At 33.3% G+C, this 20,483-nt stretch overlaps 1 protein-coding gene across 2 annotated transcripts in view; it reads right to left on the minus strand.

Moving 5' to 3' along the window:
• The window catches only part of Il1rapl1 (interleukin 1 receptor accessory protein like 1), a 1,408,761-nt gene that overhangs the window by 997,892 nt on the left and 390,386 nt on the right, over positions 1-20,483 (minus strand). The window lies entirely within an intron of this gene.

A 20,483-nucleotide genomic window follows, 5' to 3' on the forward strand; every position in this document is an offset into this window, starting at 1 on the left:
ATCAAGGCATGATAACTTAAGATGTTCTAATGTTGTAGACTGAATTAGAAGTTCCTCCTCAATGCTTTCAGAATATCCAATGCACATATAATCAGGGCACAGAGATGATAAGACCAATATAGTCATATTTCTTCCATGTTATTGAATGGTTTCTAAAACATCAAATGGTTTCAAAACATTTTTATACATATGCATAAATCAATATTGCATTGAAGTGATCAAAATCCACTGAACATTGGCTAATCAAATGTCCTTAACCATAGCTAGATTTCATAGGAAGATTGGTCTGGTTTGAGAGACAATGAAATACATGAATTTCTAGAGTGAATAATGAATCAACATAAATCCTGATTTAGTAGAGAGATATAATTTTAAGAATAGCTAAGAAATGAAACCATCTTAGATATCAATAAAAACGTAAATGGATAAAAAACTGTGGTATAAATATACAATGTAATTTTACTTGGGCACCAATTCTAAGTACAATATGCCAAAATATAAAAGAAAAATACTAAATTATTATGTTATTTTTCTTATATGTACATATAAATGTATATAAAGAACTATGTATGGTCTGTAGTGGTGTTCAGTGTCAAGGTAAAAAACACAGAAAGAGGAACATCAATCAGGAAGGAAGAAGAATTCTTAAGGACGGTAAGGAGAGGAAATTTAAAATATAAGGGAATATGCATAATATGAAATAGAAGGGGGACAATTTGGAGAAAGGCTAGAGACAACCAAAATAGGGTCAGAGTCTTTGGCAAAGAAGAGTAATAAAGTAATAAATTAAAACAATATATAATAATGTTCATATACAAATATGTCAGAAGTTAGCCCACTATTTTGTGTGCTAAATAAACAAATAAAAAGGAATATTTAACATATATTAACTTACATGATTTTTCTACAAAATGAACATATGTACCATTATTAATATCAGTATAAATAGAGACTACAGATTATATATACATATATATATATATGTATATATAAACATATGTCAATGAAACTGGAACTTTGTATGGCAATTATTACATTTTTTTCAAAATAGGTACTTCTTATTATATGAAGGTACAATGGGCTGTCTTTAACATAGAATTGAGTTACTGCTTAAAATGTGGCTTTTTACTTATACTGATTTTTTCTGAATAAATTTCAGGTTTCGTCATTATAACACACACTGTGGCTATGTTGACACTCCATTAAAATACTAACAACGCCCTTGGGCTAGTATGCAGATATAAGTGAGTATATACCATTTGATTCTTTCTGCTTCTAGGTTAACTCACTCATTATGATCATTTCTAGCTCAATCCATTTATCCACAAATTTCGGGAATTCCTTGTTTTTAATAGCTGAGTAGTATTCCATAGTGTATATGTACCACAGTTTCTTTATCCACTCTTCTACTGAGGGACACTTAGGCTGTTTCCATGTTCTGGCTATTATGAATAAGGCTGCTATGAACATGGTTGAGCAAATTTTCTTGTTGTGTGCTGGATCATCTCCTGGGTATATTCCAAGGAGTGGAATAGCTGGGTCTTGAGGAAGCCCTATTCCCATTTTTCTGAGATAGCAACATATAGAACAATATGATAGGCAGATTTGGGCCCAGGGGTCCCGCTCAAACTAAGGCACCAACCAAGGACAATACAGGAGGTAAACTTTAAACCCCTTCCCAGATCTAGCCAATGGTCAGAATATTCTCCACAGTGAGTGGAGAGTGTGATACGACTTTCTCACGTACTCTGGTGCCTCACATTTGACCCATGTCCCCTGGAGGGGGAGACCTGGTGGCACTCAGAGGAAGGACAGCTGGTAGCCAAGAAGAGACTTGATACCCTATGAGAATATACAGGGGGAGGTAATCCCCCTCAGGAACAGTCATAGGGGAGGGGAATAATGGAAAAATGGGGGGATGGAGGAATGGGAGGATACAAGGGATGGGATAAACATTGAGATATAACAAGAATAAATTAATAAAAAATAAAAAAAAAATACTAACAATGCCTTTGAATGTGGCTTGCACTTCAGTTGCAATGGAAAATAAAGCAGAGGTATTAAAACCTTATAAAAGAATGCCCCACAAATTTCGGGAATTCCTTGTTTTTAATAGCTGAGTAGTATTCCATAGTGTAGATGTACCACAGTTTCTTTATCCACTCTTCTACTGAGGGACACTTAGGCTGTTTCCATGTTCTGGCTATTATGAATAAGGCTGCTATGAACATGGTTGAGCAAATTTTCTTGTGTGCTGGAGCATCTTCTGGGTATATTCCAAGGAGTGGAATAGCTGGGTCTTGAGGAAGCCCTAATTCTCCACAGTTGAGTGGAGAGTGTGATACGACTTTCTCACGTACTCTGGTGCCTCACATTTGACCATGTCCCCTGGAGGGGGAGACCTGGTGGCACTCAGAGGAAGGACAGCAAGTAGCCAAGAAAAGACTTGATACCCTATGAGAATATATAGGGGGACGTAATCCCCCTCAGGAACAGTCATAGGGGAGGGGAATAATGGTAAAATGGGGGGGGAGGAATGGGAGGATACAAGGGATGGGATAAACATTGAGATGTAACAAGAATAAATTAATAAAAAAAATGGGAAAAAAAAGAATGCCCCTTGTTGCTATGGTAATGTGTAGTTCCTAAAAGCTTAAAGATGAACCTCTCTTCTTGGATTCAACTGGGTTCTGTTTTTGCATTGGTGATACTCAGATGATTAATGAGTTTCAAGAGATAAGTACTTGATATAAGCAGGTAAAAATTCCTCATTCATTTTTAGCATACAGGAACAGACTGTAAGCACACAAATCCACTCTCAATTAATTCATTGGGACAGCATGCAGTGCATGGTAGTCATTCAGTACCATTCAGTCTTCTTTTATTTTTTTCTCTTAAAATGACAGACAGTGCAACTACATACTACTTCTTTACTACTACTTCTTTCTGAACTATTCTGTTTAGTTTTAAGAAGTACAATTTGAATTGTATTGTTTTGTGAGTGTTTAAACAATAGAGTCATATTGATGTGACAGAAGTATTTAGAACACAATTACTTGTTGACTTAATATCAAACAATTTATTACTCCAACTTTTTCAAAACAATGAATTATGTTTTACCTGTTTTCCAATTCAGTACTAGTTCTCATACAACAGATATATATATATATATACATAATATATATATACATTTCAGTAACGTACTGAGATGAATATATAATCTATGTCTTCAGAGCTGTCAAATACAAATAGCCCAAACACTAAGAATTTAACATTTATATAATTCCTGATTGTGTCATGGTTCTCCTTGCTATAGGTAGTTTATTGTATGTATGTGTAATAATATAAATGTATATGTAAAAAGTAAACAAAATAATAATAAAAGTTTTAAATAGATGATAGATAGATGAGAGAAAGAAAGAGAGAGAGAGAAAGAGAGAGAGAGACAAAGACAGAGAGATGATAAATACGAAAAAAAAAAAAAAAAAAAAAAAGAAAGAAAGAAAATAGATGTCCTAAAAAACTGTTCTCAGGGCAACAGGGCAGTTTCGGTAAAAGTCAGATTGGAAATCTTCCATGGCATATATGAGAAGATGTACCCAGAAAAGCACAGCATTTAAATTTTTCTTAGTATTTCCCTCTGCTCTCTGGGATGAACGTACTCCACCTCATAGTCATGAATAAATTGTTCCCAAGATTGTAAACCTGTAACCCCTGGCCAATTACTTAGGGATTAAAGCTATTTTTACTACTATATGAATTTTATTTTTGAAGGAATCCTAAAATGTACTGTATCACTCCCATAACCCAAGAATTTAAGGGATTGAAATAAGAGAATCACTGCAAGTTTGATCCCAGTCTGGTGTACATAGTGAGTTCCAAACACTCATTAGCTACAGGCTGAGTCACATATCAAAAACAAAACAAAACAAAACAAAAACAAAAAACAAAGAAAAAATAAAAGAACATCTCTCAAAACTTAATCAAATACACAAGTTAAAGAAAGAAGAAAGAAAATATGCAAGTAGAGGAAAGAAGTGTTGGTCATGGAATTTTAAGCAGGTACAGTAGAAAACTCAGGTGCCACCCTAGTATCTTCAAATGCACCAGAGTTTTCTACTGTACCTGTGATTCATTAATTGTTCAAAAAGGGTGAAATGTCTGCCTTTCAGAATACAGTGGAACAAAGTAGCTGAAAAGGCCGGAGCTTCTCAAAGTCATACAGTAAAGATGAGATGATCCTTATCTCAGACCTGTAGGCTTAATGTTCTTGTGTAGTTTAAATGCTGATTTCTGTACACACACACACACACACTCCCCCATGTCTGGTTGCAAACTTTCTTCTGAAAATTTACTCTCTAGATGTTCTATAAACTATCCTCCCCAATTGTCCCTCTGATGTTTCAATAAAGCAGATTATAGCGAATCAATAAAACAAAAACAAAAACCCCAAAACAAACAAAAAGAAAACAAAACAAAAAACCCCAAAATGCCCAAAAACTTCAGAATGATGTATATATGTATATAATTTCATTCTCTGGAAAGAAAATGAGGTTTTAAATAAAAATTATTAAATTTTATCTAAATATGTATAAATCTGAGAGTTGTATGAATAAAATCTACCAATTATTTTAATAACTCTTTCTACTCTAACAATTACAACTACTTTGATTTCATTTTCTTCTGAGTATAGAAAAGAATGTTCACCTCTTGCCTCAAAGTGATGGGGATGTTTAATTCTTTGCCTTATGTTTCAAGGTAATCTTTATGATATTTATTTTAGTTTTCTTGAAGGTGAACTTAAACTATCTTACAAATACTTTGAATAATACCATATCATGAAACCTCAAGAACATTTCTGAAATAGACTGCACACAGTCTTGAATTGTCCCAAAATTAGGTCTGGTACACAGTTGCCTAACTGTGAAAATTTTCTTTTTTTAAAATTTTTTTATTAATTTATTCCTGTTACATCTCAATGGTTATCCCATCCCTTGTATCCTCCCATTCTTCCCTCCCATTCTTCCCTTTCTCCCATTTTCCCCTTATTCCTCTCCCCTATGACTGTGCCTGAGGGGGATTTCCTCCCCCTGTATATGCTCATAGGCTATATTTTCTTAGAATTCAGCACCAATGGTCCAATAAGAACCAACAGTGGTATCAAAAAAAAAACCTTTACCTTTGTAATACAGCTCAAAATTTCAACACAATTCATTGTACTAAGCAAAAATATTTTCAAATACAGTAATAAAGCCATTACAAAATTTCACTGCAATTCTGACCTTTACATTTTAGAAGGGCTATTAAAGTTGTTTTTATAAAATAAAATTAATCAGATCTATGCAATACTTTTATAATTCATACTTGGTGACTATAGTGCACTTCCAAAGAATTATATAGGCTTTACATACTTGAGTTACTAAACCAATACTGCTGGGTATAGTTTATAATCAAGTAAAGCAAGTTTTTTATAGTTCAAACACACACATCCTTATGCATAGGTCAAACAGATTCTAACATACTACATCTCCTCCTGTGATAAAATGATTTTAGATAAAATGTCGTTCAGAAAGGGTTCTTCCCATTTCCACAGGAGTTCTTAGAGAATCCCAAAGACTCTTAGGGAGAATGATTACTTATTCATAAGGCAGGGTTCCTTTGGCCATCTTAGATTTGATTTACATTAGCAGCAACTATGTTTGGATCTAAAGGCTTAAATATTCATCAGATCATAATCATGGCATTTAAATATCTAAGCATCAGAATTTTCAAAGAAATTTATTTCAGAATAAATATAGCTTATTTTACATAGATGACCAAAAATGATGATAAAGCAGTTTGTTTTTACTAACTTCACTTGGCAAAATAGTGTACTATATTTATAATACTATTACTTTATCCTTTCAAATTAAGCTTATATCATTGACAGATTTTACATGAAATTTCATAAATAATAAATACAAGCTCTTTAAGTAAGAATGTTTCTATTTAATGTATTATCATCCTCTGATTCTATGTATGAATTATAATTTCATGAATTCCCCATATATAAAAACGTAGTGCTTAGTGCAATTAAATTACATTAAGAGAGTGATTTAAAAAAAAAAAAAGGATAACCATGTAGCAACCTAGAGACCCAGATAGGCTAAGTAACAAATAAAAACATGGCTCAAGGGAATAAACATGAACCTCTAGAATGCATATCATAAATGGACTTGCTGGGTGGGTGGGAACTAGAACAGGAGGCATGAGTTTGGTGGATGATGAAGGGAGGGAGTAATGGTGAAACAACTGGAATTGGGGGGCGCATTTTAAAATCACAGAAGAAACTTATTGCAGTGGAAATCCCCAGGAACCTATGAGGGTGACCCTATCAAAGACTCTTAGTAATAGGGGATGTGAAACTTGATCTGTCTATATCCTGTAACAAGGCAAGATAGGCCTGGCAGACTGGGCCTAAGGGAAGGAAGGGAAACTGTGATAAGGATGTAGGATGTCGGGAGGCCACATATGAAAATTTATTTTTTTAAAAAACTGCCAAAATAGGCAGGGCATGGAAACACACACCTTTAATCCGAGCACTGGGGAGGCAAAGGTAGGTACATCACTGTGATTTCAAAGCCAGCCTGGTCTACAAAGAGAGTTCAGACCAACCAGAGCTACACAGAGAAACCTTGTCTCGGAAAACTAAAAACAAAAAGAAAACAAAAAAACTGCCAAAACTAAATTGCAGTATGGATACACATTTGTGTGTGTGTACACATATAAATATAAATATGTTTTGTCATTACATATTAGTTTATAATTTACAGAATTTAATGTAAAATGGAATCATACATGCAATTTGGACATATCAGGTAAAGGGGCTGTCTTTTCAAGTTTCATCTATGTTGCTGCAGAAAACAATACCTCATTAATTTATGGTGTTATGCTATTTGAATAAATCATCATATACCAAGTGATTTTCTTCACAAACATTGATTTGGAGTCTTTCCAGATGTTAGAAATTGGTGATGTGCTCTATGCTCATTCACATGCAGCTCTGTTGTGAACAAAAACCTTAATTGCTTCTCTATTAAAGATGCAAGAGTGGAGTAGGAATAGAAAGAGCCCTTCAACTTTTAAGAGACTCAAACAGTCAATGTTTCTATGGTTAACCGCTATACGACATCCTTTTCTGCCATTCATACCTACAGAATACTTGAACCTATACTACAAAATTTTGAGCAACTTTTCAAATCATTATCCTTTGTCAATTAGCAAAGGGCATAAAGAGAGGTTCAGTTTTGTACAGTCTTTGTTTTATATATTCTTTGCAATGGATAGCTGTCTCATCTCTAAATATGTGGTTTTAATAGATACTTATAAAATTAGATACTTATTTCTAGTCTACCTAGAAATATTTAATCATTTTGTTAAAAATAACATTGAGTTCTTTACTTTTGTGTGTACTTGTGTATGTGGGAAAGGGCTCATGCATGAGCATCAAGAGAACTTGCAGGAATCCATCCAATCTTTCCACTAGGCAGGCTTCAGGAATCAATGCAAGGCATCAGTTTTAGTAGCAAGCACACTTCCACAATTAGCCATCTGGGCATATCATAAAACTGATTCTTAAGATAAAGAACATCAAAAAGTATCCATTATAAACCCTAAGATTAAAAAGGACAAATTCTGATGTCTTCATATCTCCTATAAATTATTAAAAAGATACGAATATATTTTTGGTCATTCTTATTTTGTATTACTGGAAACATAATGTAAAATTGTGTAAGTTTTTTCAATAGTCACAAAGATTTAGCTTTCATTAGTCAGTACATAAATAATATATACATTTCATGCTAAAACATATAAGAGCCCTTGATTTTGTGAAAAATTCATAGGTCAGAAATGTTTCAAATAATTTAGAGATCTTTATGTAAATGAAATTGTACAAGTAATATATAGTGCTTTTGTGGAACACATATCAATTGCTACATGCAGAGTCCAATTCCACATTTTAATACAACCTACATAAAACATTTTACAAAGCATCAAAATGAATGGGTTTCCTTTAAAAGCACCCCTCAAACACTTGATGTATATTTTATTACTATTAAGAATGAATGAGTATAGGAATTTTATAAATATGTAAATTATATAAATTTAAAGTACCAAAGTATTTGAAGTTGAGCCCTCCATCGCCACTTCTTCTGTGGCTGTCACATTTTAGAAGTTAGTACCAAATATACTTCAGATGTTTTCCTCTGTATAGAAAACTATCAAACTATATGATTGAATTGAGACTTTTGAGGAAAATATAATAAAAGACACACACACACACACACACACACACACACACACACACACACGCAGGCACAGTGAAAGTGTAACCAATGGATGAAAAAAATTAGAAAATACAAGCAAATACCAAAACTGAGAGATAGTGAAAAAGCTAGAAAGACCAATTGTTGTACGAGGATCTGTGACTTTGTATCTGACCCCTAGGTTACCACAATTACCAATTTATAATTATCACATTGCAAAGAGAAGAAAATTCTCTTGCCCAATCTTCTTTATCTCACCTTTATGTGGAGTTCTTATGGGTCACATTCAACTTGAAGTTGGAGATCAGGGAAACAACCAATATTACTTACTAACCTTCCACATAGAGAAGCTGACATTACAAGGAAAGAGCAAAGTAGACAGACTCATTAACAACTAACCTAAAAATTATTTTTGAGCTGATGAAATGTTATTTTTTTTATATTTCTCTTTTTATATATGTTTATCATTAATTTTAAAATTTATTATTTTGCAGTAATGTATTTGTTGGCTTACAGTCCATTTGCAGTACTTTGTTAGAAAATTAATTCCTTCAAATGATGATGTCAAGATATAGGCTTCAGTGTTTTTTATATTTTCAGCTTATTATAGAAGTTGATATTTGAATAATGATAGAAATTTGGTAATTATCAATGGGGCAAAGAACATGTCTGAATGGAGAAAATATTTACAACCAACCCCGATAACCTGAATTCCAACTTAGGAATACAACTGGTGGAAGAAGAGAATCAAATTTCATAAGTTGGACACAGGTTTCCACATGGTCATTACAGTGGCAAGCATGTGCCCCTTAGGATATATATACAAATAAATATAAGATAAAAACATTTACTGTATATGAGTAAAGTAGTTGCCTATTTTTGGTTACTTGCTTTTTTGTTTGTTCAAATATAATATTTTATTAATTCTTTAAGAATTATATACAATGCACTTTGATCATATTCACATCTTGCCATAGTGATATTTAGTATTTTGACAACATGAAGAATACTTGGCTTGATACAAATACTTTCAGATATGTTATATTTAAGCTTTTTTCATTGATTTTCATTTCACAATCAAAATTTTCTAATCATGTCATGTCTTTACTCATAAAGATAGACAGAACCAAGTAAAAAAAAATGTGAGCCTATTTACCACTGGGCATTTGGTTTTTAAACAGAAGTTAAAAAACTAATGTTTAATGTTCATGATGCTACAATAAGAATTAGCATCAATTTTACTACATTATATCTATAATGAAAACTCTAAAAGCATAGAATTGCTTTATGCAACTGGTATTATGTAATTTTCAACATTTCAAGTTTGTTTTATTTTATTTCATTTGGGGGGGGGGACAGGGTTTTTCTGTGTAGCCTTGTGAGAGGCAGGCAGATCAATGTGAGTTCAAGGCCAGCCTGGTTACAAAGTGAGTCTAGGACAGCCAAGTTTACTTACTTTAAAGGAATGATAAAACATGATACAAAAAATATTTAAAGGCCTTGAAGAAAAATATAGTATGATTTCTTGCCAGGATTTATTAAAAAAAATCCCAAACAGAAGAAAAATACACCCAATTCCAATCTATGTGTTTACATGCTAAGTATATACTTAATACTTAAAAGAACATAATATTTACTTGCATATAATTTTGTATATTATACATTATTCATATATAATTACACATACATGAAATGAAACATGATTTTGGAATTTCATCACAATTGTTTTATCGCATATTTTATTACTAAGAAACATGAGGAGCATCTTGAACAATATTATATTTAAAACCCATCTGAAATACCAGCAATATTACATATGCTTAACAAGATCATATGAGTAAATGTTTTCTGATTAACTAGTTATACAATATGTATCTTAAAAAATTTCTTGGCTGTGTATTATTAATATTTCAAATGGTATTTCTACCACTAACAGAAAGAATGAAAAATTCAATTGATTTCACAAAGAATATATGAGTTCAGAGTTCAATACATTGCTCATAGCTCTATTTGATGTGTTCTTAAATTCAAAATGTCAAATGGGACACATTATGCAACAGGAGTTGGGTCATTTCAATGTCTTACATGTGAAGATTGCCTGTATCATAAATAGGTATGAGAAGTACTCACAACAAGATTTAACTAGGATGCTCCCAATGATCTTCAACAAAAAATGAAGACGTGTTTGCTAACTGCATTTATAGGTTATGTCTTTTTGGTCTTTCTATTGAATATACAAATATAATCAATTTATACTTATTTTTGACTCTGGTAAACTTCTATCATTTAGCTTTTGTTATCATTGCCTATAAATTTTACTTTTCAACCCTACATAAAAACTATAGGCAACTAAGGATACTTAATGTGGAAGAAATAGTCTTCCCAAGGAAGAACACACCAAAAGTATATACAATAGCAAATGTCCAAGATTGTTTTAGCTATTCTTGGTTTTTTGTTTTTCCATATGAAGTTTGGAATTGAACTTTCAATGTCTTTAAAAAATTGTGTAGGTATTTCGATAGGGATTGCATTGAATCTGTAGATTGCTTTGGTAAGATGGCCATATTTACTATGTTAATTCTTCCGATCCATGAGCAAGGAAGATCATTCCATCTTCTCATGTCATCCTCAATCTCTTTCTTCAGAGTTTTGAAATTTTTTTCAAACAAGTCCTTCACTTGCTTATTTAGAGTAACTCCTAAATATTTTATATTGCTTATGGCTTATGTGAAGGGTGTGGTTTTCCTAATTTCTTCCTCTGCAAGCTTGTCATTTGTGTATAGTAAGGCTGCAGACTTTTTTGTGTTAATTTTGTATCCAGCCAATTTGCTGAAGGTGTTTATCAGCTGTAGGAGCTCTCTGGTGGAATTTTGAGGGTCACTTATGTACACTATCATATCATCTGCAAATAGGGATAATTTGACTTTCTCCCTTCCCATTTGGATACCCTTGATCTCCTTTTGTTGTCTTATTGCTCTGGCTAGAACTTCCAGTACTATATTGAAGAGATATGGAGAGAGTGGGCAGCCTTGCCTTGTTCCTGATTTTAGAGGAATTTCTTTGAGTATCTCACCATTTAATTTGATTTTGGCTATTGGCTTGCTGTATATAGCCTTTATTATGTTGAGGAAAGTGCCTTGTATCCCCGATCTCTCTAAAACTTTAAACATGAATGGGTGTTGGATTTTATCAAATGCTTTCTCTGCATCTAAGGAGATGATTATGTGGGTTTTAAAATTTTTTTTATTAATTCATTCTTGTTACATCTCAATGGTTATCCCATCCCTTGTATCCTCCTATTCTTCCCTCCCTCCCATTTTCCCCTTATTCCCCTTCCCTGTGACAGTTCCTGAGGGGGATTACCTCCCCCTGTATATGCTCATAGGGTATCAAGTCTCTTCTTGGTAACCTGCTATCCTTCCTCTGCGTTCTACCAGGTCTCCCCCTCCAGGGGACATGGTCAAATACCCAGATCTAACAAATGGACAGAACATTCTCCACAGTTGAGTGGAGAGTAGGGTATGACTCTCATAGTTGAACATGTGTTTTTTTATTTCAGTTTGTTTATATGGTGGATTACATTGATGGATTTCCGTATATTCAACCATCCCTGCATGCCTGGAATGAAGCAAATGCCCAGTGCTAAAAACATATGGATACAAGTAATATACAGACTGAACAGGTTGTATTTATGTATGCACAGACATATATGTATATAACAACAAATAAATTTTAATGAGATCACACATTTGAAAGAGAACAAGTAGGTACATGGGAGAGTTTGGAAAGCAAAAAGAAGAACAGGAAAATATATGGTTTAATTACATTGTCAATTTTTAAAATCTCACTTTTTCTTGTGTCTTTGTTAGACTATACATGCAAAGGTAATGCTTTTTCCAAAGAAAAACCTTTTAATTTATAAGATCTGCTTCTATAATTTTAAATATCTGTAAAAATATTGAATTAACACAGATGTCTTTTTTCCAATATAGCAATATGCACTGATCATAATTGTTTTATTTACTTATTATTTATTTTTAATATTTTGTTATATTTTTTAACATATTATATTAATTTTTAAATATTTATTTATTTATTATTATGTATACAGTGTTCTCCCTGCATGTACACCTGTAGGCCAGAAGAGGGAATCAGATCACATTACAGATGGCTGTGAATCACCATGTGGTTGCTGGGAATTGAACTCAGGACCTTTGGAAGAGTGGGCGGCACTCTTAACCACTGAGCCATCTCTCCAACCCTAACATATTATATTATTATACATGGGTAAAATAAACTACATACAGCAGGAAGAACCATGAGACAATGAATCATGAAACAATCAGGAATTATATAAATGTTACAATTATAGTGATTTGGCTATTTTTATTTGACAAACTTGAAGTAAATATCTTTCCTATCTTGTTGAGTAAAATTTCTGAATGGAGATTATTATCTATCATATCTCTCATCTCTATTAACTTAAAACATCTATCTTTATATAAAAACATCTTAACCCCTAACATACTAAGCTTAATTGAAAGACTAAACTATCTGGTCTTCAAATCCATCAGAGACTTGAGAAGGGATAAAGCTTAAATACTTGAGTGAACTCGGAGTGCAGGTTAGCAACTTCCAAAATGAAAAAAAAAAATGACTGAGACAGTTTACTGTCTGAAAAGTCACCCCACACTCTCAATAACATTGGAGGTTCATCTTCATCTTTCTGGCCTAATATATCTGACAGGATATTTGTAAGACAGGAACTATTGAGGACTTGCTTACCCTGTCTTGACAGAGTTTGGCTGTCAACTCTGCTTGAATCTAAACTTGCCCATTTTTAGGCAGAATTCTGTCTGTGGCAGAAATGAGGACTTTGTTCCTCAGCCTTTTGGCTAAGATCAAATATAGTATCTGTTCTGATTGTAATTGTTTTAATCCTATTTGACCTTTAATGTGAGGACTTCTCACAGATTACACGATTTTGTTTTTCTCATTTACTGAACTAATAGGTATTACTAATACTATGATTTACAATAGTGTCACATTAGCATATAAGCAATCAGCTTTCTGACAAGTATATTTTCATTTTCAATTAACTTAACCAACTAACATGTGCTGAGACTGTAAAATTAAATAAAATAGCTATGGTTCCAATCTATATTTGACCTCATGCAAGCGTACAGAGTAATATTCAAGGAGAACCTAGACTTGCTTTAAAATCATTTTCTAATCATGTGTGATATGCATTGCACAGCAGATATAGAGAATAAATTCCTCAGGATCATTGTCTAAATATTTACCAAATGGTTTATGCAACCATACAACACTCACTTTAAATCTATTTTCAAGGCCAAACTATTTGTGAATATGTGTTATCTTACTTTCCTCTTATAAAAACAAATTTATTTCTTCTAGTGCATAAAGGCAAGTCCTAACTTTTCAGTAAAACAGCTCCTATGTTTCTATGTACAGTTTCATTGCATCTTAATGGTTTGAGGAAGAGCTCATTGTATCTGTCTCTCAACGTGATGTGGTGCGCGCGCATGCGTGTGTGTATATGTGTGTGTGTGTGTGTTTGTTTGCATGTGTGCCCGCGCACAAGAACTTATGTATATAGCATTATTCTCCACATTTTTCATTTTAGCATATTTGGTAATGTGCAAGAATTACTTACGATTACTTGGCATTATTAATATGTTTTATGTATATATATGAATGACTGTGAGTTTATGTGTCCTACTTGTATTCAAGTGGCTGCTGAGGCCAGAAGTGTCAAACACCCTGGACTAGAATTACAGGTAGTTGTGAGTTGCCTGAGATGGATACCCAGAACCTCTCTCAGATCCTTTTCAAGAGCAGAAAGTGCTCTTAAATTACCCAATTGTAATTTTAATAATATTATCACACACCCAAGGTCAAATCAAACACGTACTCAGAATCATTCCCATTATTTTGAAGCCTTCCATCTTCACATCCTATCTTTTATGAATACAATTTTCTGTAGACATTTACACTGAAACAGCTCAGTTGACCATATCTTTTACAGATATTTTCTATCATGATGAGCTTGGGGCTGACCACTAAGGAAGCACCTGCTGGGCCTGTGTCAGATCTGCACTCCAGCTGCTTTTGGCCATCTGCCCACTTCCTCTCCTGTTCTTAGCATGACAGCTCAACAAAGGGCTGTAACATTGTTGGTATCATCACAGGCTTTTGGAACTCCAGAGTTTTCTGTCTGATACTAGCAATCTCATTTTAAAAGCGTTAACCATTACACTCAGTGGAAAACTTTTTTCCATGCCCCCCGCCCGTGAGACCAGGACCCATGCACAGCATATAGGCCTTGAGCTGAGTGCTCTAAGCCACTCCTGAGAGAGAAACAGAACCTTTGATCTCAAGGTTCCTCTGTTCCTTCCCAGAATCATACAGTGCCTAGACTGGCCCAAGAGATGTGGAACCCTGGCTACCACTAGATGTGGAATGACACATTAAATGAGGTATCTGTTAGGTATCTGGGAAAAAAACTGTGATTCCATTGAGGAATTTTCAATAATATAGAAATACTTTAGAACACAATAAAGTGGATGGTAATATTTTCCATGTGCAGTACAAATTGGATCATGACTAGCAATGTTAATAAGAAGACAATCTTCCAGGGTAAATGAAGACAAATATGCTTTTCACATGAGAGAATAATGGAGAGATGTGTGCATAAGACTCATATATCCTATGACAGACTAATGGTAATCTGGAAGAGGGTTGGAGAAACTCATGAGAAGGCCATATGGGGTTCACACTCTGTCCCCCTCCACAACTGAGGAGCAAGTATTTATTAAAAAAAAAAAACTAAAACCAAAAAACACCATAGTCCCAGAAACACTGAACAATAGTCCATTTCCTAAAAAAAAAAAAAAAAAAGCTACTAAGGAGATAAACTTGTAAAAAAAAAAGGACTACAGAAAAATAAGATTATTGTTCTCTTTACTAGATATAAGCATTACCTTTAGGACTATTTCTAAAGAAGATATGAAGATATGATGAGTAACTGAGCAGCTGTACTCATACACATTTGCTGGCCTTATGGAAGAGCATGTTGTATTATGAGTGGTACAACACCAGTGAGGAAAACTGGGACAGAAAATCTTTTTGTAAAATAAAAGCAAGGCATCAGAATGTAGCATAGTTCCCTAAAATTACTCAGTTCCATTCAGAAATCAGCTATTGAACACCTGCTGTGTGTAAGCATAGAAATTAACTGTAGGTGCATAAAGATAAGCAAGACAAAGGGGCTGCTTTCAGTATGTTCAGATTTACATAACTAGAACGCAGGTGCAATGAAGAATAGAGATGATATCATTTGACTGCCATGTTTCTACAGTGGCAATTAGAGAAAAAGAAACAGTAATTGGGAAGATGAAAACAAGGAATGTGAATGCAAATTCATATAAGTTTTATCATACTGTCTTTTGTTTATGATATCACTTAAAGTTAACTTTTTCTGAGCAAAAGAATAGCTCACAGTGGGCATGGTGGTACACTCCTTTAATCCAAGCACTCAGGAGTCAGAGGCAGGCATATTTCTGTGAGTTCAAAGCCCCAGCCTGGTCTCTAAAGTGAGTCCAGGACAGTCAAAACTCTGATACACAGAGAAATCCTGTCTCAAAAGACCAAACCAAACCAGTAACAAAAGAGAAGAGTCCACAATAGGAAGGACCCTAAACATTATCCTGCACATACTTTGGTACCTAAACAAGTCTAGTTTTTTCGCCTTAACCAATCATAATGCAGAATATTCACAAATTTTCACTTCTTGTTCATGTTTGTCATTGTTCTGTTTGTTTGCTGTTTGTTGTGAGCATACTCTTTAACAGCTGCGCTATGTCTCCAGTCTCTCAATCCTTATTCAATGCAAGATATTCAGCATCAGTATTAATTAGCAGACTACCGTGAGAAATCTTAAAATGAATAGCAGATAATTAAATATTCAATAGCTTTCAAAGAATATAATTTCTACAGATGTTTGAAGTAGCTGAGAGTTGCTATAGGGTTGCTAGAAGTTCAGGGTTAGTGAATTTTTATTTACTTTATCAAGGACACGATTTAAATAATATTGAACAAGCAAGCACTGGATACTGAGTAAGGAATCTTAATAAAAGTGCATAAGTAATCAAACAGTTACATCTTATTTAAATAATTTTACTAAGTTATGCTGGGATTGTGGAGCTCAAATGTTTCAAAATGTTTATGAGTTGTCCTCTTCTCCAGTCTAGAAATACTGAACATGATAAAATAATGAGGGTCATGAGCAGATTATGAAAAAGGTATATTTGGAACTTTAGGTTGAAGAAAATAGTTGTTAAGCTTGAACATGAAAAAAAAGATACCGATATAAAATAAGAAAAATTAGTGAGAATGGTTTATTGAGAATACTGCCCCGTGCATAAAATACTTGCAGCAAAATTGTGAGAATCTGACTTCAATTCCTAATACCCATATAAAAATGCAGTTTGATGGCACAAATTTGTCATCACAGTGCAGGAGGTGCAGATAGACATGTTTCTAATGCTTTCTGGAATCTATACAATCAGTGAAATTCAGGTGTAGTGAGAGACCCTGTCTCAACACATAAGATGGAAAACTACAGTGAAATGTTCCCATATAAATAATACTGTTTGAATGAACAAGTTTCAAGATAGGTTCAGAATAAAGACACAAGAATGCATTTAATTTAAAACAAACAAGGAAAAGAACAGTTTCCATCACTTCAAGGATTGTACTGTCATAAATATCCAGGGACAGGAAAAATGGAACAAAAAGACAAACCTGTAAAACCAGAATCAGTAGGTATGTTTGATTATTTGAATTGGAGGTAAACTAAGATTGAGTAGCTTCAAGCTTTGATTCTGGAGAAATGTAAAGAAAGAAGACCAAAAAAATAGATGTTATAAACAGGGACTGTGTAGCTATGAAAAAGTGTCTTTCATCTCAATGGCACAAAATTCATAATTATGAGCATGTCTTGTTGTAGGGCTCTAACAGCCTGCTTCCTTCTATGTAGCCAAGTGCTCAAGTTCATTATGTCTGTAGGGACTTGGAAAGCTCACAAATAACAGTTGTCATTAATCACTCTGGCTAAATTCTCAAGCTAACGACAGAAAGTTACAAAAATGTGTAAAATTCTAGGCTTTCTCTAAAGTCATTTAAACTTACTTTTTGACAGATAAGTTCAGGAATATGTTTCCTTTTTGCTGTGAAAAGAAGGCACAGAGAACACATGCTTTTTCTTCCATACCACCAATCTCAACAGCACAAAACACTGCATGTATCACAAATAACAGAAAAGACACATCTTAGCCGTTTACCTTCCCCTTGGCTGCTGATAAAATAAAATAGGCTAATTCTTTACAAAAACACTCAAGTATTTATTCAGACAAACATCCCTCTCTCTCACTACAAAATGAAACCCTACTGTTTTACAAGTTCCAAATTGTCTTAAAAAGCAATAAATATTCATTTTAAAATGGTATGAAGGTAATGCACAAATAATACTGTTAAAGGAAAGCATAGAATCAACTCCAATAAACTTACTACTTCAGAAGTAAGATGAAATATCACTCACTCCTTCCTCCTCCATACATAAGTTTTAAAGAATCAAATATGGGGTTCTCATTAGAAAGTAGAAGGATATTTAAAATGACATATTGCACAAGGAGAAATGTAGCTGTCAAATGACCAAAGCTGGCAGAAGTAATCCTTCTTTGCCTTCTTTTCAATCTAGGAATTGTGTTGGCCTTTGCTTTCTTTTGGATGAGTGCCATTTTCCCCCTGAATCGTTTCAGTTGTTATTTCTGACGCTGGACAAAAAGAAAGGGCTCCTCAGAGGTGAATGCTTTTATGGCAATTAAGTCATCCTGGGTGGAGAAAAGAACATTGGTTCATTTGTTTTCTGTCAGTTTAGTTTCACAGAAATGGTTTTACTTCACTAAATACAACAGAGTTTGAAAATGGTCAAAAGGGAAATTACCCTTGCCTGGTATAAGTCATCCCTGAAAAAACGTAACTAAAATGAGAAGAAGTGTGGGTATTTTTCTCATGACAACTTAGTCTTTGCAGAGACTGGTTGTTTTAGCCAAAGTAATCATAAACGGTATAGTAGAATTGTGTGCACCATCTGCATCCTTTCATTGTCTTGGAGACTTTAAAATTGGCATTGAAACTGAGGACTTTCTCCCACACTACTGTTTATTTACTATTGATTAATCTAAATCTGGTTTGGGGATACAAAGAGAGATGTGAGATTTTAAAAGAGATTTGATATTTTCAGAAAAAGACTGAGAAACTTAAAAATTATAGTTGAATGAAATATTGACTTAGTTATTATCTCATTTCTTAGTAAGAGCAATTTTCATCACTGAGAGGGTCTTCTAATGAGCACACTGATATGAGAAAAAGATTATGGCAAGCTCCTATGTATTATACTTGGCTTACTCCTACCAGTAGAGTACAACTGTACACCAAAAAATGCTTTCTTCACTATTAAACACAATATTAATAAAATAGCATTACATTATGTAAAAGATATATTCCTTTTCTAAATAAAATACATACCATTTAAAGAGGGTAACAGAAAGTTTCATGCCCATGTAGTTAGTGGTCTTCTCTTAATAAACAAATTGATGAGAACAAATATGGAAAATAAGTTTAATTTAATGTGTTCCAAAAGATTTTGACTCAAGAATATTTTTTCGTCAAAACATTCTGTGGTGGCTTCTAACTAAACAAGTTCACATGCTATAAATTAGGATTACAAATGATTCTGATTTTGTTAACATGCTTATTTATGTGTGCATTCCATACATTATTGTTTTATTGAACTTTTTCCACACTCTCTTAACAAATGAGTATTTAACAAGAGAGTTCTGAGGCTATAAATATGCTTTTTGTGTATAGACTGGAAAAGCCAGGATAATTGTTAAAATATTAAATTGAAAGCATTGCAGAGTTGAGTTTTCATGCATGACAATCATTGCTAACGTAAGAATGAATTTTTCCTTGTAAATTAACAATAAAATGATGACCTAATTTAAACTTGGCAGTGGGCTGAATAGATATATCGTCAGAGAAAATCATGGATATAATAATCATTCAAAAAACTCAAAATTATTAGCAATCTGGGAATTTCAAAAGAAAATCTCTGTGTAATACCACTTTATCCTATTTATAATGATAGAATCAGATAAAGAAAATGTACTGAAATGAAATAAAGGTAACAGTTACACACCACTTTAAAAGTACTAAATGTCACTTAATTATATTCTTTTAGTGGTTAAAATAATACAGTTTGACTAATGATTAGTTTATCACTCTTTACATAAGCAAAGGTTGGTGAAGGAATTTGAAGTAATCAAGAGCTTAATGGACCATTGAATGGTATGTAAAATGTTGTAGTCACTTTGAAAAAAGTCATCACAGCAGCAGTATTATTCATAATATTCTAAAGCTGAGCCTAGGTAAATGAGGATTAAATGAAGAATGGAAAACATTACATAATACATCTAATAGTTCTTAGATTAAAAAAAATTGCATACTACATATAATACCATATGGATGAACACTAAAATCATTGTATTAAGTAAAATAAACCAGACACAAAAGATAATACGTGATTTCTTCTATGTGAATTGTCTATAACAGGTTTATCCATAGTAATATAAAGTAGATTGATTGGTTGTCTGGGGATGAGGCTGGGAGAAGAATGTGAGTGGAAAATTTCATTATTGGTTCAAGAGTTTTTGAGTAGGAAGACATAAATCTTCTCCAATTCCTTGTGTTGATGTATTCACAACTCTGTGGTTGTGCTAAAAGCATGTATTTCACATTAAGTTAGTTAATTTTATGAATGCTTGAATCATATCCTAATAAATATATAGAAGATAGAATGAACCTTTTCCTGCTTCATAGAAGTTGATGAATTTTATACTGGAGGTTATATCTACATGAAGGAGACTTATAGTGAATACATCTGTTATTTGCATATTTCTAAACTCGGCTTTCAACATCTCTCCTCTGGGGTATTGTCTTTCTTTTGACAAAACACTTTTCTACTGTTAAAAAGCTGAAAATGAGAAAATAAGTTCAAGATTGGATTAACAAATTATCAAAGAACATTAAGAA

This window comes from Acomys russatus, chromosome X, assembly GCF_903995435.1.
Source record: "Acomys russatus chromosome X, mAcoRus1.1, whole genome shotgun sequence".
Classification (NCBI taxonomy): domain Eukaryota; kingdom Metazoa; phylum Chordata; class Mammalia; order Rodentia; family Muridae; genus Acomys; species Acomys russatus.